This window comes from Camelus bactrianus, chromosome 13 (genome assembly GCF_048773025.1).
Source record: "Camelus bactrianus isolate YW-2024 breed Bactrian camel chromosome 13, ASM4877302v1, whole genome shotgun sequence".
NCBI classification, from domain to species: domain Eukaryota; kingdom Metazoa; phylum Chordata; class Mammalia; order Artiodactyla; family Camelidae; genus Camelus; species Camelus bactrianus.
In genome coordinates this window covers 69406440-69429395 of record NC_133551.1, presented here as the reverse complement: position 1 = coordinate 69429395, position 22956 = coordinate 69406440, and the positions used below count along the sequence as shown (strand labels likewise).

General features: G+C 50.8%; 1 protein-coding gene across 2 annotated transcripts in view; it reads left to right on the top strand.

Moving 5' to 3' along the window:
* Positions 1-241: 241 nt before the first annotated feature.
* The window catches only part of TMEM51 (transmembrane protein 51), a 48666-nt gene continuing 25951 nt past the window's right edge, over positions 242-22956 (top strand). Inside the window, exon 1 of one of the 2 annotated variants that reach the window (XM_074377373.1) lies at positions 242-396. The gene's annotated coding sequence lies outside the window, so the exon portion shown is untranslated. Of the gene's footprint in view, positions 397-962; positions 1574-22956 lie in introns of those variants that run through there. The other variant, XM_074377372.1, reaches the window with a different exon arrangement.

Sequence of the window (22956 nt, the reverse complement as noted above, 5' to 3'; positions counted from 1 at the left end):
TGTAGGCATCCACACATGGGGACCATGAAGTCCGAAGTCTGGAAGTGAACTTGACTGCAATTACCACCAAGGTGTCTATTTTCCATCCCGCACAGGGCAGATTCCCAGTAGGAGGCGCCTTCTGTCCTCAGCTAGATTCTCTGACAACAGCCAGCTGCCTATCAGCTTTTTTCTTGGGATCTGAACTTCAAAGGGCTGGACAGTCACCGAAGAAGGGGACCCCAGCCAGATCTCTCTTGGAATTCAAAACAAGCTAAGTTTGAGAGAGGAGGCGGTCCACCTTCTCCCTCTGTGCTTTAGAATCAGGTTGAGACCAACCAACCCACCCGAGTCCTGGGTCCCAGCGGCACGGTTCCAGGGCAAAGCTCCGGGCACCGGGAAGAGGCAGAGCCGCAGGTAAGAGGCGTCCTCCCGAGTTGCGGTTCACCCTCCCCCGAACCAGGCCTCGGGCAGCAGCTTGGGGCTCTAAGCAGAGGCGGGCCACTCGCCTGCCACCTGGTTGGCGGGACACCAACCTGTGCTTCCCTTGGGCGAGTTCTCCACAAAGCTGGGAACCGGCCCCCAGCAGGGGAAGCTCCCGAGCCAGGGCGCCCTCATTCTGTGCGCGGGCGAAGGCACCTGGAATGGACTCCACCCCGACCAAGGCCCAGGGGTGCGACCTGGAGGGCGTTCGGGGGACTCGGAAGGGGGTGAGTAGGCGGATTGAGGGCCTCAGCTGACTCCCTTTTCAAAAACTCCCTTCCTCCTTTCCTACCTCCGCCCATCAGTCACCTTGCAGGGCACCAGCCCTGGGAGGTGCAGGCGGGCCCCAGCGCCCTGAACCCGCCCCAGGGTAGAGAGGGAGGCGGCGGTCTCCCCAGAAAGGGGAGGAGAGGAGGCCGGTGCACCTCGTGTCCACGTGAGTGCCGGACCCAGTAAAGGCGCGGTGGGCGGGCCCGCGGAGCTGTGCCTCCGCACTCGCTTGGGGTCTAGCACTGAGAAGGGTCTCTCCGCTCTGCTTAACCCTTAATTACCTGGACTTGCGACAGAGACACCTCTCCGCACCCCATCCCTACACAGCCAATTTCGCGGACCCGGGTGGGGAGGGGTCAGGGACTTTTTCCCTCCCCTCATCCTGGTTTAGCCAACTCCCGGCGGCCTGGGTCGGGGAGGACTTGACCCAGCGCCTCCAGCCCGCACTCCCCCAGCCTACGCCAGGGAGTGGGTTCCCCCCCTCCGCAGCTGGGGCCGCGCGCCCCAGGACGGCGCGGAAGGCCGGCGTGGGGGGTAGGCGGTAGGGTCGACTGGTGGGCGGTGCCTCTCGGGGCCGGAGGCCGCTCCGGGCCGGCACCGCCCCGCGCCTCTCGCGGTCCCTCCCTCCCGCACGCCGGCGCTCCGCGGCCGCGCTTCCTGCGTCCCCATCCCGGTTCGAGAGCGGGCGGCGCGCTCTCCGCCACCGCGCTCCCTCGACTGAGACTCTCCCGAGCCCCCAGCTCCGGGATCGCGGCACCAGAAGGAGACGGCTGGGGGCGGGCCGGGGCCGTGGAGCCCCCGGCTGCCCAGCTGGGACCGAGCAGGACCCGCTGCCGCCCCGGTGAGTCTGCGCCTTCCGCTCCGCCGCGCCCCGCGGAGGGATTGTTCCTCACGGGGCCCCGGGGGGAGTCGACGGCTGTCTGGGTCTGTCTGTCCGTCCGTCTGAGAGCTTCCTGCCCGCGGTCTGCGGCGGGAGGACGCGGTACTCGCAGCCCCCAGAGCCGCGCCGGGCCAGTGCGGGACCACCCGCCTCCCGGGCAGCGCTGTGAGGCCAGTTGGCTTCGGCTGGGGGAAGGCAGCCGGCCTCCGGGCCCCTGTTGGCGGGGACAGGTGCCATTCGCCCAGCGGGTTTCGAATCCTTGGCCAAAGAGGCACCTTCCACCGGTGCTTAGAGCAGAACTTCTCAGTAGATCCCAGGAAACCGCCGTGGTGCTGCCCGCATGAGCCCCTTTCCCGCATCCCTTACTCTTTATGGAAATGGAGACTTTTAAAGGATTTAGGGGTGTGTGTGTGTTTGTGTGTGTGTGTGTGTGTGTGTGTGTGTGTGTTAGGTACTAGAGGCAAAGAATAAGGAATCGGGCGTGAGCGAAGTGGGATGTAACTCAGGTTTCTTCATCTGGAAAATGGGTGTGATAACCTCCCGGGATGAGATGGGGCATTCACGCCTACCGCATAGCAAATACTACTCAGAATCCAAATCAGATCTCTAGTCTGCATCCCGAAGGGAGGTCTGTGGCCCGGTACGCCAGGTCTGATTAAGAGGGATGGTCACTCTCAAAAGAAATCTTTCCTAGCCAAAGGACGGGGGTCACTGACGTACTTCGGTTTTCCCGGTCTCACTCGGGCCCTCCCTGGTGGGTGGCAGCCGCAGGCACCTGTGCAGCGGTCTGAGGAGCCTGTGTGTCCACGGGTCGGGTCCTTCCTAACTGTGCTGGTGGTCCAGGAGCTAGGAACCGAGGCATGGCTGAAATGGGATGGGCGGGGCCCGAGCCAGCCTAGGCGGGCGCAGAAGAACGATTGCCCTCTAGGGCTGGCTTCTGGCTTTCATTTTGAGGGAGTGACTTCCAGGATGGCTTCCCTAGTTAAGGGTTGGCTCTGGGACCTGTGAAAGGCTTTCACACTTTGGAGATGTCACACAGGGATCTCGACTTAAGCTGATAGGGCCAAATGGAATTGGGAGGGGGCCCCTTTTCCCTCCAAATATGTCCCTCCCCAGCTTGCCAGAGGTACCGCCCAGACTGGGAGAAAAGGCAGAAGAAAGAGAAAGGGAAGGAGGCTGGTGGTCCATCTGTTCCTTACGGTGTCCTAGGCTGACAGAAATTCAATAATTAGGGTCTCTTGGGCATCCCAGAGGGCGGGGCCTGCCCCAGGGATATAGGGCCAAGGGGCCTCAGAGAGCTCCCAGCCTAGTGAGAAGTAAATGGCAAATGTTGTAGAGAAGTGGCCATATAGTCAGACCCCACCACTCCCTGGATGTGTGCCCCACAGTGGGCTATCACTTTGCCTCTCTGAACGTCGGTTTCTTCATCTGTACAATGGGACTAACCTAGGGTGAGGTGGGACATTCATGCCTGGCACACAGCGAGTATTCTGTAGGAAGTTACAGGGTTAAAGAAGAACAGAACACAGAAAGTAACTCAGAGCAAAGCATGCCAAGAGGTCCTGCTAAGAAAAGAATGCTGGTGTATTAACAGTAGAGTGTCTCAGGGGGATGAGGTAGGAAGGGTGTCCAAGCAGAGGGAACAACACAAGCAAAGGCATGGAGGTATGAAAGTACATGAGGTGTGCTGGGCTGGGGGAGGTGCTCAGGTAGTGGCAGGTGGGTTTATGAGAGGATGGGGGAACAAAGGGGAGTGGAGGGTCTGGAATGAACTGGACTGGATCTGCAGGGCCACGTTACCGCCGGTGGGACTTTATTGAGTAGACATTTCAGAACCATTACACACATGTTGACTGAACACCTGCTGTGGGCCAGGCACTGTTCTAGGTGCTCAGAATATAGATCACTGAGCAACAACAACAAAAAGACAAAGAAAGACACAAATTCTGTTCAAGATCTTTAGGCAGGAGAGTTATTTGATCCTATTGATGCATTAGGAGGATAATTCTGGCGATGTGGAAGTTGGATGGGTGTTTGGAGAAGGCTGCTAGGAGAGAGGAGGCTGGTCTGCAGGTTGGTGGGGACAGTGGGAATGAAAAGGGGGGATGGATTGGAGCCCCACACAGGAGGCAGAGGTTAACATGTGGCCTTAACATGTGACCTTAACATGTGACCACTGGTCAAGGGTGAGACTTGTGGATTCGGTATGAGGCCCAAACTGCCAGCCTGTCTTCTACCACAGTGAGGTGGCAGGTGCCGGGGACCGCGGCAGGGCCCAGGCCCCTCCAGCTGTGTCTTTCCAGCTCTCTGGCCCCAGAAGTCACACGGCCCAGGAGTTTCTGGGTCCATGTGAGGGATGGCGAAGCCAGCAGCCCATCTCCTGTTGACATTTGCACTGGGCTGCCCACCCCTTTGGGGGCTCCTGGTTTCCTGGGTCTCGGTTCTGGTAAATGTCCTTCCCTCCCTCTGCGGGGCTGGCAGTGAAGCCCTCAGAACTCTCGGGCTGGAGGAGACCGGGGCTCCAGGACCTTTGGCTCTGGGTTTCTCTTCCCCCTGCTCCAAATTAAGATGGAATCTGAGGGACTGAAAAGAGTTTTCTCCCTAAGTGCTAGGAAAGTTCCCGAAGCGCAGTTGCCCTCTAACTGGGGACATGGTGCAGGGTCTGCTTCTGGCTGCGGGCCTTTGCTTTCACTTTTGTTGCGTATGCTCTGAAGCCTTGAGGAGTCCTTTTTTGCAGCTGACAACTGTAAAAGTATCCTTCTCCAGGTTATAAACCTCTCTGGGAGGTGGGCCACACACGGCTTTTCACCTGCCACGGGAGGACCCTAGAATGTCCTCTCATTTGACAAATGAAACAGAGAGGGAAAGGAACCTGCCCAAGGGCACACAGCAAGTCAGCAGCAGAACCAGGTCGAGGTTCCTCTGGGTTATCCCGGGAGGCCTGGCCACCTGCAAGTCAGAGACTTGCTTTAGGCCCCAGTTTAGTCCTGGGTAGGTGGTTTTATCACCGTCTTAGTCTTGCCGGCCGCTTCAGAGAGTCTTGCTCCTCCCCAGTTTGGACAGGTAGCTTGGCTTAGCCTGGCGATGTGTTTTATTCCTCCCTCCTCCTGTATTGAACACTTGGTGCACTGGCTGCCCATCCTGGGAGCTCTGGTTCCGCAAAGAAACAGGTCATTTGTTTGATTTTTCCTGCTTCAGGTTAGGCTGCCCTGCTCAAGACGCTGACCCCAGGTAGTGCTCCGAGGGTCTCTGCTAAGTGCCTCAGGCTGATTTTCAGCTCCTCCCTGCCCACAGCCCCAACCCCTACCTCCAGGCGCTGGCCTGGCCCTCATCTTCTAGTCTGTTGTGTTTACGTGGGCTGAGCAGCTGCAAGTTTCCTTGTTCTCTCCTGCCCTAGATTTGTCAGACTTAGCAGCCCTTCCCGCTGAATGCTGGGCCTTTTTGCTCTTAGAATATTAGAGCCAAGAAGGGACCTTAACCATCAGAAAGTCCACTCTACTTATTTTACAAATGGGAAAATTGAGGCCCAGGGAAGGGAAGGGCAGGGAAGGGAAGGGCTGGGCCTGAGATCAGAGCCAGGACTAGAACCCAGGTTCCCCGATTATGTCTTGATTTGGGGGTTGGTTCTTGAAGAAAAAAACAAAACAGAACAGAACCCCCCCACCCCCGCAAGGTCCCCTTTCTCCCTACACTTCACACTGCCAGGTATCTGGGGACATCGCAGTCACATGTCCAGAAGGAATACATGCGGGGGCCCCTGGAAAGCAAGGAGTGTGTGTGTGTGTGTGTGTGTGTGTGTGTGTGTGTGTGTGTGTGTCTGTATATATCTTCACATTTTCAGGACCTGTTTGTTCAAGCTGACTTTCACGCCAGTTTGTAAGCTAGTGATTAAACTTACCTGTCTCTCCCTGAACCACACTTTATAATGTTCCACATAGAAAACTTGGAAGGAAAACATCTCCATATGCTGGCAACCACTGTTGATACGGTGATGTTTTATTCAAATCTTTTTGTTTGTTTGTTTGCTTGCTTGCTCTGCTATTTCATATCCTGGTTTTTTTCAATTCATCATCATAATGTGTATTTTCCCCGTGTGATAATTTTTTCACACCGGTTCTAACCTGCCAGTTTCACGTGCTGTTACCATCTGACGTCTGGAGGCCAGATTTTTGTGTTGGCTCTGTTGAACACGTCAGTAGCCAAAATTCTGTAACCCTATGCAAATTATTCACCACTGTGGGACTTCAGGGGGCCCTGAAGTCCCACAGTGCATCACCTCTGCATCACCATGGCTGTTTGGGAAAGGGCTGTGTTTACAAAATCTAAAGCAAACAATGATTCTCAGTGAGCCTCTGGGAAATGAAGGACACCAGCCATGGGGGTGGGGTGGGTGTGACCCAGAGATTACAGGAGGGAGGAAGAGAGTTTTGTGTCTTCTGATCTTTTGCTGTGTTGGTTTGAACCTAGCCAAGTGCTCCCACCTTCTTGTCATCACCCCTTGCCCTAAATCTCCCCAGGACTCGGCACTGGGGTGGCAAGTGCAGGTCCCTAGAAAAATCAGTATTTGTTTTGCTTGTCTCCAAGCCCTGCCTTTTGGAGAGCAGGTGTTTCGGTGGCAAAGATGTGCAGAGAATTTCTTACCTGCTCAGGTGAGGTCAGTCACTCCACCCTGGGGACAGGATCTCCTGGCATCTCTCCTCCTCTACCTGGATCCCAGCTTTGTGAATGCCATGTAAATTTCCAACACTAGAAGTGATCTGGGAGATTCCCCAGGCTAATGTTTACAGACCACAGGCAGAGACTTATTCATGGGTTTTAAAATCAGGGAAGTGGTTTTCCACGAGCTCTTTTTAAGTGAAATAGAAGAAAGTAGACAAGCAAACAGAGCACCTCCTGTCATGAGAAGTATTCTTTAGTAAAACTTTCTTAGCTATTTGTAGGAGGCTGTGCACTGAGTCACCGGACAAATATATTTCCAACGGCGGGGTAAGAACCTTGGGCAGCAGTGCTCCGGTCCACTGGTTTTTATAACTGTGATCCTGGGAAAGTTGGGCTTCCTTGGACGGGTCCCAGAAGCAACTCAAGGGCTTGCAGGGACAGGGCTGAGTGATGGGAAGCAGGGCCAGCTGGACAGAAACGCTGCTCACAAACGTTCCAGATGTCAAAGTGCGACAGATCCCTTTAAAGAGATCCTGCGACTTTAACAATAAAACAAAACGGCAAGTTGGAAACTGCGGCTGGTCTAGCCAAGAAACTGAGGCCAGAAAACAGAGTGACCGGGGCCTGCACGGGGCGGGGCGGGTGGGCTCTCAGGCCTGGCGATGACGAGAGTCTCCGGATGAGGCACTCAAGTCAGTATCAGAGCTGCAGGCCCAAAACACACATTTGCTGTGCAGCCTGGCTCTCCTACAGGCCATGCTGGTATGTGCACCAGGAATTCATGTTTATCATAAAGCCTGTAGCTGTCATGCCAGCGGTCCAGCCTTGTCACAGTGCACAAAACAGTCCATTTGTTCACTGCCAGCATTGAAAACATATCACAGGGTTGGTTAAGCCTTTTTCAAGGAGGCATTTCTTCTTTTTTAATGTCCCCAGAGCTTCACTAATAGAATAGTGAATAAGTGATGGGCTCAAAGTCACCCAGCAAAATCTTGCCAGAACCAGGACAAGAATTCACCGTGGTGAGCAAGGTCCTTTTTTTTTTTTAGGATCGTGATCTCGTAGGATGTATAGTTCTGGATGTGTCCAGAAGGTTCCGCCATTTCTTCTATTCAGGACATAGAACCAGGTGGCACTAAGGCTTGGTGGGTTTTATGTCTTGGCCGCTTTCTCCTCTTCACATCTGGTCTGAGAGGGAGAGAGAGGGCGAGGCAGAGAGAGCATTTATGTACCTTGCCCTTGATCCGTGTTTTCCCCGCCCCACTGGCCAGGCTTTGTTGGTAGAGTGTGGGCGTGGTTTCTTGAAACTTGGTTGGGGGTGGTGGGTGGGAATATGATAAAAAAACAAACCCCTTGCACTTTCAGACCCTGAAGATTACAGCTTCATTAGCAGCAGTTTGGAGGGTAGCAATTAGCTGCCTTTGGGGAATTGCTTTCAAACAGTGACAGATGCAGATTGTACTATGGGGGGATGGGGAGGAAGTCTTTGGCTGCCACAGACAGGCATTTTAAACAAATGTACTGATATTACCGTGTGCTGGTCACACAGCTGGTGGTGAACTAAAGAGGCCAGCTCAGCCCTCCAGGTGGGCCAGTCCTCCTGGGAGTCACCATTACAATAAGCTGACCAGGGATGAAGACGCCCTGGAGCTCAAAGGAAGTAGTTTAACCCACTCTTAGAGAGTTAGTTTAACCCACTCTTAGAGAGTCAAGTTCAGAAAGAGTGAAGTCTAAGCTGAAATCTCAAGGGGAAGCAGAAAGTCAGCAGCAGAAGAGGGTGCACTTGGCAGGGCACGGCCTGTGCAAAGGCCCAGAGGCGTAAAAACAGCTTAATTCACACCGGCTGATACAAGATGGGGAGGGCAGGGGTGGGAAAAGCCATTTACATGATTTCTTTCATTCATCCCGTATCCACTGAGTTCTTTCTACAGGCCAGGTGTTCAGGGTTTTGGAGGAGGAGTTGGGGAGAAATGTTCCATAGGCGAGATGGGGTTCCTGCTCTCCTGGAGCTGAGGCCTTATTGGGTGGGAGGAGGGGTCAGTATGTTAGAAAACAAACAAGTGAAATAAACCCATAACCATATCAGTCACTGAACTAAAATCTTAACTGCTTCCCCACTGCCTGCAAGATCAAGTCTGGGCTAAGCTGCTTAGCTTTGAAAGCTCTAAAGATGATTTCTTGAAACTTGGGACTCCTTTGAGTTCAGACTCAGTTTACCTTTACAGACCCGTTCTAGCTGCCCCTGCCCATCTCCACACCTCCAGTGAGTCTGTCAGAAGGAACCAGGAGCCACTTCCCACTCACACTCTCCTCCTCCCACCCCTGACCCATAGCCATGAGCTTGGATGGCTTTTCTGCCTGGACTGTTGTCTGTCCTAGTCAAAACTGGAAAAAAAAAAAAAAAAAAAAAAAAGGACGGGATAATTTTAGATTTATAGAAATGTTGCAAAAAATAGTCAGAGTTTCCGTATACCCTTCACTCAGCTTCCCTAGTGCCCGTATCAAAACTAAGAAATTCACATGACCAGTGACTGAAGGACAGACTTTATTTGGATCTTACCCATTTTCCCACTGTCATGATTCTGCTTTGGGATCCAGTCCCATGACACCACCTTGCATTTAGTACCCACGTCTCCTTGGTCTCAACCGATCTGTAACAGTTTCTCAGTCTTTCCTTGGACTTTGTGACCTTGAGAGCTTTGATGAGTACTGGTCAGTGTTTTGTAGAATGTCCCTCACTTTGGGTTTGTCTGATAATCATCTCATGATTAGACTGGGGTTTGAGGTTTGGGGAAAGAATACTACAGAGGTGAAGTGTCCTCCTGACATCATGTCAGGATTTACACGACACCAGCATGACTTATTGGGGATGTTAACCTTGATCATTTGGTCAAAGTTGTGTCTACAAGATTTGTCCACTATAAAGTTACTAAAGCCCCTTTTTGGAAGGGGCTTTTAAAGCATGATAGTAAAAGATCAAATTATAAAAGAAACTCCTGAAAGTGATGGGTAGATTAGGCTCCTAAAATTTAAAACATTTAATACAGCAAATATTAAACTGGAGTGATCTTTGCAACACACAACAGGCAAGGGGCTCTTTTCTGAACACATTTGGGACCTTTCCCAATGAAAAATTGAATGCCCTAGTGGAGAAATAGTATTAAGAAGGAATGCCAGTGATTCCTTCGATAGCTCAGTTGGTAGAGCGGAGGACTGTAGAGGGAGCTTTCAAGAAGGAATGCCAGTGGTGCATAAGCACATTGGGGGAAAAAAATGAAAAAGAAAAAGAAACAACATTCAACCTCATCATATTAAAGAAAATGCTAATTAAAACAATGCCGCCTTTCACATGGCCAATTTTAAATGTTTGGAAAAGTTTGAAAATTTTAAGCTGAAAAATGTGTTCATATTGGGAGGTGGGGCTTTCCCAAGCTCAGGGAGGGAGTGTAAATTGGAGGACATTCTGAAAACGCATGTCAAAGCTTTAAGAAACGTAGCAGTTTCAATACCAGGAATTTATCTGGAGGAATCATGATTGTGTAAAGAGTTAGTTTCAACTTGTTTTTTTTTTTATAATAACAATAAAATTAGAAACCAACTGTATGTCTGGCAGTAGAGGATTTGTTATATAAATTATGAGTCCACCGTGTACAGGAATATTACTCAACCACTAAAAAATTATGGTTTAGCTGAATACTGATGACGTGCAGAATTGCTCATTATATATCAAAATTTTAAAAGGTCACCACAACATGCTGCAGTAAGATCTCGTTTTTGAAAAAAAATTTAAAGTATATTTGTTTACAAAACACTCAAGAAAGTCTGAACACCAACATAGATATTCTCAGTAGTTACGGATGATGGGGTGATGGATGATTTTAATTTGCTTTCTGCTAATCTAGATTTATTAATTTTTGTTTAATAAACAAGCAGTGTTTTTATAACAAGAGAAAATGTTTTACTTTTTAAAAATCTCATAGAGTTTTTGTGGATCCCCTGGGGGTTACTACAAGATCAGGTAGTCTGTAAGCTGTAGAAGGCTTTGCAAATCTTAGCCACTCTTCTAGATGATTCGTTTACCATTTTAACTTTGAGCATCTGGGCCTCCCTTCCTGGACTTAGGAAGCTGAGATAGGAGCAAGGCAGAGACCACAGCAGCTCACTCACCTGCACCTGCGAAAGCTGTTTCTTATTGGCTGAACGTTTGTGTCCCCCCCCCCCCAAATTCATATGTTGAAGCCCTAACGATGGTATTAGGAAGTGAGGCCTTTGGGAGGTGCTTAAGTTTAGAGCAGGTCATGAGGGTGAGACTGTCCCCATGGGATTAGTGCCCTTACAGGAAGAGGAAGAAAGAGAGAGATCACCAATGAAAGGCCGGCCGTGTGAGGACACAGCAGGAAGGCTGCCGCCTACAAGCCAGGAGGTGGGGCCGCACCAGATACCAAGGGTGCCGACACCTTGATCCTGGACTTCCCGCCTCTGACTATTAGAAATAAATGTCTGATGATTAAGCCCCCCTAGTCTACGGTATCTGTTCTAGCAGCCTGAGCTAAGACGTCACCCTCCCATTATATACAATACACACACACACACATCTATATACTCTGAGGGGTGTGCATGTATATAAATATATATATTTTTATAAACAATAAAATTTACCCTTTTTCATGTCCAATTCAATGTACGAGTTTTGGCAAACACATACAATTGTGTAACCACCACTGTGATCAAGACATTAGAGAAGTCTCGTCGTCTCCCCAAATTCCTTCACGCCGCCCCTTTATAGTCACCCCCTCTCCCACCCCTGGCTCTTAACAACCAATGTTTGCTTATACGCCTTACAGTGGTGCCTTTCCTGGGGTGTCATACAGATGGAATCATACAGGGTGAAGCCTTTTGAGCCCAGCTTCTTTCACTCGGCATAACGCGTGTGAAGTCCTCCACGCTGTGTTGTTCCGTTGCACGGAGGTACCACGGTTTGTTTACCTTTACACGTGTTGAAGGGTGTTTGGATTGTTTCTGGTTTAGGGTGATTATGACAAAAGCCGCTGTAAACATTCGTGTGCAGATATGGGGATGAACATAAGTTTTTTGTTTCTCTTGGGCAAATACCTGGGAGCGAGCTTGCTGGGTGTGTGTGGTGAGTGCCATGTGTGTGAAGTGGCCAAGCTGAAAAAGTTTTGTGCTGATGATGCGGGGAGGGGAGGGCGGGAGGGATGGACTTCTGTTGAGTACCTGCTGTGTGCCGCACGCAGAGCCAGGGGCTTCATCCCACCCTCACCACAGCCTGGGAGACAACGGGTTCTGGCCTCCCCTTTACAGATGACCCACAGAAAAGGCAATTTCACATAATTCGACCTAATAAATGCAGAACTACTCTCTTTGAATCTGGGGACAGAGGAGGGTGGGGGAGGTTGTGATAACAGACGGTTTATCCATTATGTGTTCTCATCTCTACACCCTCCCCTCCCAGCATCGCTCTGGCGTTTACACATCTTGATAACCTCCAGCCTCGCTCAGAGTCGATTTGCTTAAGTGTGAAGCCCCTAACTTCTACAGGAAGGTTCTTCCCAGCTCCTACTCCCAGCACCAAGGCTGTGCAGGGACTTAATAAAATATTAGTACCCTGCTCCCCTCCAGTGTGGAACTTTAATGACCTGTGTTGAACACCCAGTAGAAACAGTTCGTCCCCTCTCCTTGAGTGATGTTTTTGCCTTTTCCCAACTGATGTGGGTTCAGCTCTGTCAGGAAGGAAGTTGACTTCTCCCCAGTTGGGGACCTCCCCCTTCCTCATGTTAGAGGAATGGAAGTAACAATGGGTTATGTATAGTTCTTAACTTAAGTCATTTTTTATTAACTTTTTTTGTTTAGTTAGAAAATATTTTGGGGGGAGGGTATAGCTCAAATGGTAGAGTGCATGCTTAGCACGCGCAAGGTCCTGGGTTCAATCCCCAGTACTGCCTCTAAAAATAAATAAATAAACCTAATTACCACCCCCCCAAAAAAAAAACAACTAAAAAAAAATTATGGTTTAAAAAATTTAAAAAAAAAGAACTTCTGGTTAAGAAAAAGAAAATATTTTTATCCATGATTTTAAAAAATCAAACAGTTTAAAATGCTATTCAATGAAAAAATGTAAATCTCTCTCATCTCAGACCCCAGTCCTTTTTCCCAGAGGGAACCTGGTGCATAATTTCCTGTATATGTTTCCGGAAGTTTTCTATGCATATAATGATGTCTGTAAACACTGCTTTTAGATAGTCCCCTGGTAATCAAAACAATAAAGTGTTACAGTTGTCTGGACCATTTTGAAATTTTGGGGTAATTTTAAACTTGTAATAACTCATATCAGGGTCCTCAGAAGTAGATTAAGGACCCACTAACTGCCTGAAATTTTTTTTTATTGAAGTATAGTCAGTTTACAATGTTGTGTCAATCTCTGGTGTACAGCATAATGTTTCAGTCATACATACACATACATATATTCATTTTCATATTCTTTTTCATTATAGGTTACTACAAGATATTAAATATAGTTCCCTGTGCTATATAGAAGAAACTTGTTGTTTGTCTGTTTTATGTATGGTAGTTAGTATCTGCAAATCCCAAACTCCCAATTTATCCCTTCCCACTCTCTTCCCCCCCGGTAACCGTAAGTTTGTTTTCTATATCTGTGAGTCTGTTTCTGTTTTATGAATAAGTTCATTTGTGTCTTTTTTTTTCTTTTTTTTAGATTCCATATATAAACGATATCAAGTAGTATTTTTCTTTCTCTTTCTGGCTTACTTGACTTAGAATGATCTCCAGGTCCATCTATGTTGCTGCAAATGGCATTATTTTATTTTTTATGGCTGAGTAGTATTCCATTGTGTAAATATACCACAAATTCTTTATTCAGTCATTTGTCGATGGACATTTAGATTGTTTCTGTGTCTTGGCTATTGTAAATAGTGCTGCTATGAACATTGGGGTGAATGTATCATTTCAAAGTAGAGTTCCCTCTGGATATATGCCTGAAATTTTCCATCAAACCTTCCATCTCTGCATTTTTCAGAGGAAGGTCAGGAGCTCTCATCAGATTTTTAAAGGGGTCTATAGCCTGAAAAACAGAAAGGAAGAAGCATGGCTAGTGATGTACAAGAAGCAACCTTGTACGGATACACAGGAGATAAGTGTGTAATTAGCTGAGGGTACAGGTTCTGAATTTATGGATCATTGGTGCTCAGTTTTGGGGTTGGAAGCTGACGGAGCCATTGATCGAACAGAGGGACGTGCCGGGCTGAGTGAGCGGGGATGAAGTGCGTGTTCTTCAGCCCTGGGTGCTTCTGCTGACTCATTGCATGTGGGGAAGTATGCTGGCAGCTTTACAACTCTCGTATGCTCTTGCCCAGTTACTGGGAACTGGAACGAAGTTGCCCAGTCACTGGGAAATTCTCGTCGAGAGGAGCAGACAAACCTGCTTCCTACAAGAGAGTTTCAGGCTGAAAAATACTCAAAAAAGAGTTTCGGGAAGTTCCCCGAAGGCAGAGCTGTATCCGGTGGGTGAGGACAGTCACGGATGCTTGAGGAAGTAGCCTTTGGGGGGTCAGCATCCTTGATGGAGTTGTGGGGGAGGGGGGCGGCCAGCCAAGTCTTCCCAGCACCCCAGTTTTGGGGTGGCCTTCGAGGAGGCAGATCCTGGGCTGGCTGGCTGGCTGGCTGGCCAGAGGGTCTGACCTTACTAGGTATTTCTAACATTAGTTTAAATGTTTGTAGCAATTGTGGCTGGCACTCTTCTAAGCATTTTGTATATATTAACTCCTAACTCATTGATCCTCATAACTGCCATGGGGAGACTGAGGTTGGAGGAGGCTATGTACCGTGCAAACCACTCCACATCGCAACAGCTTAAGAGACTTAGTAGGTCACAGTGTAATGCGTTGGGTGGGGCAGGTAAGCTCTTTGCCCCATGCGGTCACTCAGGACAGCCTGGGGCTCCCCCCGCCTCCCCTTCCCGCCAGGCTGCTGCTTTGTGGGTCTCAGCTGAAATGTCGCTGTCTCTGAGGGCCCTCCCTTGACCGCCTGGTCTGAGGGACCATCCTCCACCTTTACTCTTATACTACTTTGTTTTCTCTTCCGAACATCGCTTGTTAATCCATCCCTTTCATGTGTCTGTCTCTTGCAGTAGAAGAGAAGCTTCCTGAGAACAGGCCTCTGTCTTGTTCACGCCTGTGTTCGTGGTGCCTGGCCCCCAGCCTTCGCTCAGGGAGCGTTTGTTGAATGAATGAATGAAGTCAGCAGAGATTTGTTGAGAGGTTTTGTGGTGTGATAGGCGCGGCTCTGTGCCTTCCAGGACACGGACAAATGCCCAGAGGTGGTAATAAGAACACAGGGACGAGGCCCTGCTTGCTTAACTTTAAATGCAGTTAAAGCGAGAAAGTAGGATTGAACATGACTCCCTCCAGAACCCTGTGAGTGGCCAGGGGAGGCTGGCTAAGACAGGTGACCCGCACTGACAGCTCAGAGGAGCTGCTTCCTGCTGGCCGCGGAGGAGGTGTCCTGGAGAAGGGGGATGAGAGCTGGATGTGGACAGAGGGGAGACCTTCCTGGTTAGCTAGGGGGAGGGGAGCGAGCCAAGGCAGAGAGGCCCACCGTGGGCAGAGGCTGGGAGGCAGACCTATGTGACTGGAGGGGTGAGCCCAGTACTGTTTCCCTCCCTTGGACGGGACCCCGATGTTGCACTCATCTTCATTCTGGCGGAGAACATGTATGGATCCACCCCAGTCTTGCTGGTGCCTGGTACAGGGCCCTGCACACAGCGGTCACTCAAGGAACATGGCAAGTAAGGCAGAACGGGGCAGTCCAAACCCTCCCAGGAGAGTTGGACTTTGTCCTGGAGGCTGTGAGGGACTCCTCTGATGTTTTGACAGACATGGTGGCTGGAGGGTTGGTGTGGCTACACCTATCGGCCAAGAAAGCCTTAGAAAAGCGGGTTATAGTAACTATGGCCTTCAATAGGGCCTGAGAAACAGGAGGGAGATGGTTGGGGCAGGAAGAATCCCTGCAGAGAAAGGCTTTGAGAAGGAAGAAGAAACAAGTCTGGGGACCAACTGAATGTGGAAGCGAGCATGAGTTCCAAGCGCACGGGTCTCACAGGACGCAGCAGGGGATTTAGGGAGAGGGTCTGTCCAGACATGAGGCAGCAGGGAGTGGTGGGGACTGTGGCAAAAGGGAAGGCAGGCCGCTTCTTTAGGAGGCAGCTGTGATTCAGCACCAGCTGCTGGTTACATGTGAGTGCTGGGGCCAGGTTTACCAGATCTTTAAGTTTTGTACATGAGATTATCCATGGCAACTACTCTATTATTTAAATAAATAACACTTCACAGTCCAGATGAGATATGTCCACGGCCAGATATAGCCCTCAGGCTGCCAGTTTGAGACCCAGGAGTGTGTCTGTGCTGGGGGTGGAGTAAGGAGGAGAGAATGCTGAAGGGCACTGAGATTTCAAGCCCAGGTCGGTGAGGGAAGGGCCTCTTGCACTGGGACTGGGAAGTCTGGAGGAGAAGGGGGCTGGGGAATGGAAGATGTTGAAGTGACATGGGTGGTCATACGACAAAGGAGGACACAGACTGACAAAAACAGCTTTTCTGGGGGAACAGCTGGATTACAAAGAGCACTGGTTAGAGGCAGGTGGTCTCTGTGGGACCCTCTCCCAGATGTTTCTGTAAGGGGTTCAGTCTGTTTCAGATTTGGCTGGAGGGTTGCCTTAAGATTGCCTGATTTGCACCCTGCTAGGAGGCAAATGTAAGAACGCTGTGTTCGAGCCCTAGAGACACAGGTTCAAATCCTGGGTTGGCCCCTTGCTGTCAGAGACCTGGGGCAGAGTCCCCTCGGGCCCCTCTCTCCTGGGTCTGTATCCCACATGGATGAGAAGGCTGGCCTTGATGGGTTGGGAGGGGGTGTCCCCAGCCCCCTCCCCAGTTCCCCGTGCTCCACACAGAGTGCTAAAATAGTTGTCTCGAGGCAACCCTCGTTTCCAAAACGAGGGGTTCAGACGGGGTGCACCCAGGGTCCTTCCTGGTTTCCCTCATCCCACCTGCGCCTCATGAGTCCCGCCTCACCCAGTGCGGCTGCTTCCCCTTGGCCACCCAGGGCCACAGCCCACCCTAACCATCCGGAGGAGCCTCCCTTCACTGCAGGGGACTCTCAGCCCCCCGGAGAGGCATCCAGAAGAACAGTTAACATCTGCCTCCCTGGTCAGGGCAGCCGGAGATCATCCCTGAGGCCCTGGACTCTGGTTTGGGTGTAGTTTTGTCTGACGTGAGCCCTGTCCTCCTGGGGCTTCTAGTCTCTGGCCGGAGGGAGGGCACCACGGGCCACTCAGGAATAACACCAGGCCACAGTGTGTGCGCTGAGGTTTAATGCGTACTTACTGTGGGCCAGGTACTGGGTTACCTGGTTTATCTGGGTTGTTTTACGTAAGTCCCACAACAATGCACTAGAGGTGTTCTGTTATGACACCCACTTTGCAGATGAGGAGACTGAGGCTTGTTGAAGTCGCTTGCTCCTCTCCCTCCCTCCATTGCAGAGCTGGGGCTCCCTGGCTCTCAGGAGACCCCACTGTTTAGCTGTAGAAGGCTAAGCAAATGGGTGTATTAGGAGCATCGTGGAGAAGGTGGGATTAAAGCTGAGACCGAATGGTGGGAGAACACGGCTGGAGGAACAGCCAGGTGCATGAAAGGGCCGTGTGCTCTGTTCCCCCGCCCCATGCATCGGGGAGTATTTCTCAGTTATCAACAGTCACCAACTGCATCCCTTAAACCTAAAAGGGATGCAAAATGAAGTCCTAGCACTGCATCAGGACCAACCGTGTGAAGGCTGCCCGGCAAGGTGTTAAATGGTCTACCCGCTCAAGCGAGTGCCTTCCTTCTGGCAGCTCCGTTAGAGAGACACATTTCTTATTACACCCTTTGTGTAATAACTCAGCTGAAATAACTTGCTCAAGCTCATGCAACCAGGAAGTGGTATGGCTGGGAGTCGAACCTAGAGCCTCCTAGCTCCAAAGCCAGACCTTTTAACCTTGCAAAGGCGTTAGGACTTTGCTGAGTGAGGCACGTGTGGCTGGAATCCCTGGGGCAGAGCTGAGAGGCAGTCTTGGTGGAGGCATAAATCAGTCCCTGGTCCTCGCTGGCCCGGTTCTTCGCTGCAGCTCTTGCAAGCCTCAGCTGCCCCCCTGGGTCCTTCCACACTGTCTGCACCCTCATGTCCAGCTGACTCCCCAGGCTCCACCGTGGTTCTCGCTCAGGATGAGGGTTCCGAGGCTTCCGTGAGCATCCGAAGCACTCAGGGAGCTTGCTTAAGCAGATCCTAGACCCCACCCTGGATTCTGATTCTGTAAGTCCACAATGGGGCCCTAAAACCTGCAATATTTAGCAAATCCTGCCCCACCTCTGCCTGGTAGGGGATGCAGGGATTCTTGGGTAATAGTGGGTCTCAAGTTACTGCTCCCTGACCCCCGATCTGCTGTTCATCCAGCCACTGCCACCTCCTTTTCTGCACCTCATGTTGTTTAACCTGTACTCCAGTATCATGAGCTGGTAATGCTGGTGTCCCCATTTTACAGATGAGGAAAGCAAGGCTCAGAAAAGTGATGCAGTTTGCCTAAGGCCACCCAGACAGACTTGGATTTTAATCACCACTTACTCTAACCACGTCGCTTTACTGCCTCTGCTCAGTTGGCATTGGAGGTCCATGGGGGTCCCTGATGGAGTCTAGACGAAGGACTGTGAGTGATGCATTCTTGTCACATTCAATCTGCAGACGATGGGGAAGGAGGCATGAACCTTTGGCAATGAGAAGACCCTTTGCATTATCTCCATGGGCTTTGCCGCCCTTGTATGAACAGGTGTCATCACTAGTTAGAACTCAGAATTGGTTCAGCTTTCAAAGCTCCATGTGAATCAAACTGTGGAATGACTCAAGGATCATTGGTTAGGAAGACAGATTCCTCTGTGACCCAGGACAGGTCCAGTAACCTCTACGGGCTTCTCACCTGGATAGAGGGCTTAAAAGAGAGCAGGTCAGGGAATCCCACCCCATCTGGGCTGCAGCACCTGGAGAGAGGGTCAAAGTCAGTGCCTCTCCCTGTGCCCCAGCAATCCCACTCCTCGGTATTGATGGAGGGAAAGGCCTACACAGGCCACACAAAGACTCTTAGACCAACGCCCGTAGCAGCTTGTGCCCAGCAGCCCAAACGAGAAAGCAGCCCAGGTGTCCAGCGGCAGGCGGCCAGATAGACAGTGGTGTCGCCGGATAGTGTCCGTCTGAGCAAGAGAAAGGAACCAAACAAACTACAAACACAGACAGCACCATAGATGAACAAAAGAAGGCAGACAGGGAGCACACACCGTATGAATCCATTTATGTAAACTTCTGGTACAGCCGACACTAACCAGTAGTGACAGAAAGCAGATCCGTGACCGCCTGGGGTGGGGGACGATTCGAGGAAGGCGCACACAGGGAACCTTCTGGGGCGATGGGTATGGCTTATATCTTGATCTAAGCAGTGGTTATGTGGACGTATGTTGTTAGAACTTGTCAAAGTGTACACTAAGCTCTATGCATTCTACTGGATATAAATTATACTTTTTAAGTAAACAAGTAAATGAGCAGATGCCTCCGCCCCCGCTCTGGCCACTCAGCGTCAGCAGTCTTGGGTGGGGCCAGAGGCATCTGCATTTTGGCACCCTGGACTCTAATCACCAAGGTCTCTTCTGGCTAGGATGCCGAGCACCTACGGTTAGACTGTTTTTAAGCGTAAAACTCAACTGGGGTCAAAGTCTGGTCCCAGGGCGGGCTCCTGATAATCGGCAAGACCAGCTCTAAGCTGTGGACAAAGCGCCCTCAGTCACCGGGCTGATCCTGGCCATGTGCCGGGCATCACAGGGTCTGCTGTGCTGGAGACGGAGGGCAGGACTCCCGCACAGGGCTGCAGGCGTCTGCCAGGCACTGGGCATCAGGCAGAACTAGACAGGCCCTCTCTGGATCCTGTCTCTCTGCCCTCCAGAAAATAATGACTTTGTATGTTGAAGAGCTGTTGTGTTATGTTGTTTTGTGTACACGTTGAATTATATAAGAGGACGCGTGGTGCAGTTCTTAGGAGCCTCAGCTCAGAGTCAGCCTAGGGCTCAAGCCCCAACATCGCCACCATTAGCTGTGTGTCTTCGTGCAAGTGACTTAACCTCTCTGAGCTCCTCCTCTGTGGAATGAGGAAGATGGCAGTACTGCTTAAAAGTGCCTTAAGCAAGGGAAGCATGTAGTAAATGTTAGCTGTTACAATGATTATTACCCACTTTAATGCTTATAATAACCCTATGGGTATAGGTGCTATTCTTATCCCCATTTTACAGAGCAAAAACTGAGGCTCAGAGAGGTCAAGTCTCTGGTCCAAAGTTACGCAGCCAGGACCATGGAGCTAGAACTGAAACTCGGGTCTGCCTAACTGCTGAGGCTTTTCACTGCACCACACTGCTGGCAGCTCTGTGGGATGGGGATCAATACAGAAGCCCCCCATGTACCCGAATGAGAAGCCATCTCTGGTTGAGCAAGAGATGCTCCCTTCTTCAGGAAGGCCGTGTGTACTGGTTCAGAAAGCAGGTTCACATCCTGGCTCTACCAGCCGTGGAACCCAGGGCAAGCTGCCTAACCGCCTCAGTTTCCCATCTGTCAGATGAGGGTGCTAGTCCTGACCTTAAAAGGCTGTCATGCGTCGGTCTGTGTACAGCACATGGAGTGGCATCCAGCCCATGGTACGCCGTGAGACCTGTCAGCTTTGTTTACCGTCACTGCAAGGTCACACACCTCCCTTGGTTTGTGACTGAGCCAGGTGGAGGCCGAGAGGACAGGAGGTTGTCCTTCATGCCTTCAGGGAAGTGACAGGACAGTCTTCAGGGTGGCCTGTGTCAACAGGTGAAGCAGATGCCTTTCTGACTCGCGTGCAGGGAAAGCTGACGTTCTGTGGTTAAAACCCTCTCTCAGATTCTCTCATTTTAAAAACTCAAAGCCTTGTTCCCAGCCTTGTCCTGTGTTCCTAACCATCATGTTTACTCCATTGGAAGAGATCGGGGCTGATGGTCACTGTAATGTCTAAATGGACGGCAGGCTTCCTGCCACACGGAGCTGGCTCTCAGATTGGGGGCAGGGGAGTGGCATCAGGTGCTGGACAAGACTGGACCCAAGATGGACAAACAACCCTTTTGTTTGTTGATTTTGTGGATTCTTTTTTTTTTTTCTTTTTTGCCAGCATCTTGGGAACCACAGTGTGGGTTTCTCAAGCTGCTCGGTTTCCTTTGGGTTGAAAACAAAAATAAAAGGCAAACCATCAAATCATGATGTCCAGCTGCCCACGTGAGACTCCGTGAGGGCTGGTTTGTAGATGAAGATTGTGTGACTACACTAGGCTGAAAGCAAGGTGGCCACCCTGTGCAGCGTGTCACTCCTAGACTCCAACTTCTGTGCTCTTCTTGTCTCTGTGACCCTGAGGAGGTGTCCGTCTGCCTCTCTGAGCCTCAGTGTCCTCATCTGGGAAATGGGTACAATTGTGGCACCCACCCTGTGGGACTCATGTGAGGTCTTAGCACAGTGCCTGGCGTGCGGTACAGACTCGGCAAGCATTAGCTACCATGGTTATCTGTTTGCTAGACCTGCTCTGAGTTGAACTGTTCAAGCTCTGGGTCTCTCACCAACTGGCTTTGTGACCTTGGGCAAACTACTTCACCACTCTGAACTTCAAGTTACTCACTTGCCAAATTGAGACCCTGTGTTCCCTATGTAAAGGCTTGTCATGAGGATTAAATTCAGGAAGGTAACTAAATGAAGGCAGCCTGGCATTGTCCTTAGAACATTCAGGTGATTGTGCTGGCGATGTGACGATGGGGACACGTGGCCCTGACTCTCAGGGAGGTCAAACAAGGTCATATGTGTCCCCCGAAGTATCCTGGAGCTGCAATGCTGCGAGTACCTGGTACAGCCCCGAGTGAGAAGGAACGTGGTTGATGCTCCTTGGAGCGAGGCTGAGGGTAGCAGGAAGGGCCGTAGAAGGAAAGCCCTAGATATCCAGCGATGAACACTGGTCACTTTCTGGGTGGCAGTGAGGGGTGAAGGCTTGCCCGCTGCCAGAGGGCATGGAAACAGTGATTGTCCCTTAGCTTGAGTGGCCTGAGTCTTCCATGCTGGGCTTGTTTCTGGACTCACATCTGGAAGTGGAGTGTTCCATAGCAACAGTCTTCAGGAACATACGGATAGACAGGCTTTGCTTATACAGATTCCGAATACAAAGATGGAACTTACCCCCGAAGCACATGAAAGGATTATGATTCCCCAACAGCAGAATTCTTTATTTTATATAAAGTATTCACTAGGAATTTCTTCTCAATGTCAAGCACCCCTTCATGCAGGTAAAATGCGGTTTAATTTATGAATAAGAGGGCAGGTGGCACAGTAGGAGTGTGTGCAGTGGCGGGGGCCAGGTCACCCCCCAACCGCCCCAGATGGAACCCCTACTCTGCCTGTTATGAGACCATGTGTCACTTGCCTCTGCTTCCTCATCTGTGAAATGGGGATTATCATAAATAGTACCTGTCTCACCTCTTAGGTTTCATGAAGAATAAACGAGATGATCCACGTTAAGAAAAGGTACTGCCCCATAGTAAGGGCACGATACTTGTGCACGTTATTAATTCCAAAAATATTTGCAGAGCACCTTCTCTGTGCCTGGTGCCGCCTGCCCTGGACCTGCCCTCACAGAGCTTTCTCTGGGCGTGGGATATGGGGAGAGACAGACAAAACAGAACGTAAACAAGATGATTACGAGTTGCCATCATGCTGTGTCCCAAACCAGCAGGGCGCTAAGATGTAACATTACATGGGGCCACGACTTGCAAATGTCTGGACTGAGACGCCTCCCCATGTTAGTGACATTGAAGTGACATGAGGAGGAGCCAGTGATGAGGGGCAGAGGGGTTGGAGTGCGGGGTAGGGGTGAGGGGCAGACTGGGCCAACTTGTCCCTGGAAGATGCACCTCACCCATGGACAGGCAGCTTCTGCTCCAGCGGATCCAGGGCGGACCTGAGCTTCTCCCTTCCTCACCAGCTCCAGGGCTGCCGAGGCTGCTGGTCCACAGGCCTCACCGTGAGTGGCCAGGACTGGAAGACGGCAGAGGGATCCAGGATCTGGGCGGCAGAGCCCCTGGAAGGCAGGTGGGGAGTTTGGATTTTATTCCTGAAGGCCGTAGGAAGCCAGGCAGGAGAGTGACATGACTGAAGGACACTTTCAGAAGCTCCTTTTGGCTGCTGTGGGCGGAGGACTTGCTGGGGCCAGGCTGGGAGCAGGGAGACCAGATAGGAGGCTTTGTGATAGTGGCCCAGGTGACAGTGGCAGCAATGGAAGAGGCAGGAAGTAGGTTTATTTGAGAACTTTGGGGAGGCAGATTGGCAACACTTGCTGAGGTGTTGAATAGAGATAGCCTTAATAACCTTAATAGATATTATTGTACGTGCTTCATTTTAAAATAATTTAAACCAATAGTCTAGTGCAGTGGTTCTCAGCTGGGGGTCACCCCCCTCCCCCTGAAATCCAAGGGACATTTGGCAATATCTGGGATCAAGATGCTACTGGCGTCTAATGGGTGGAAACCAGAGATGCTACT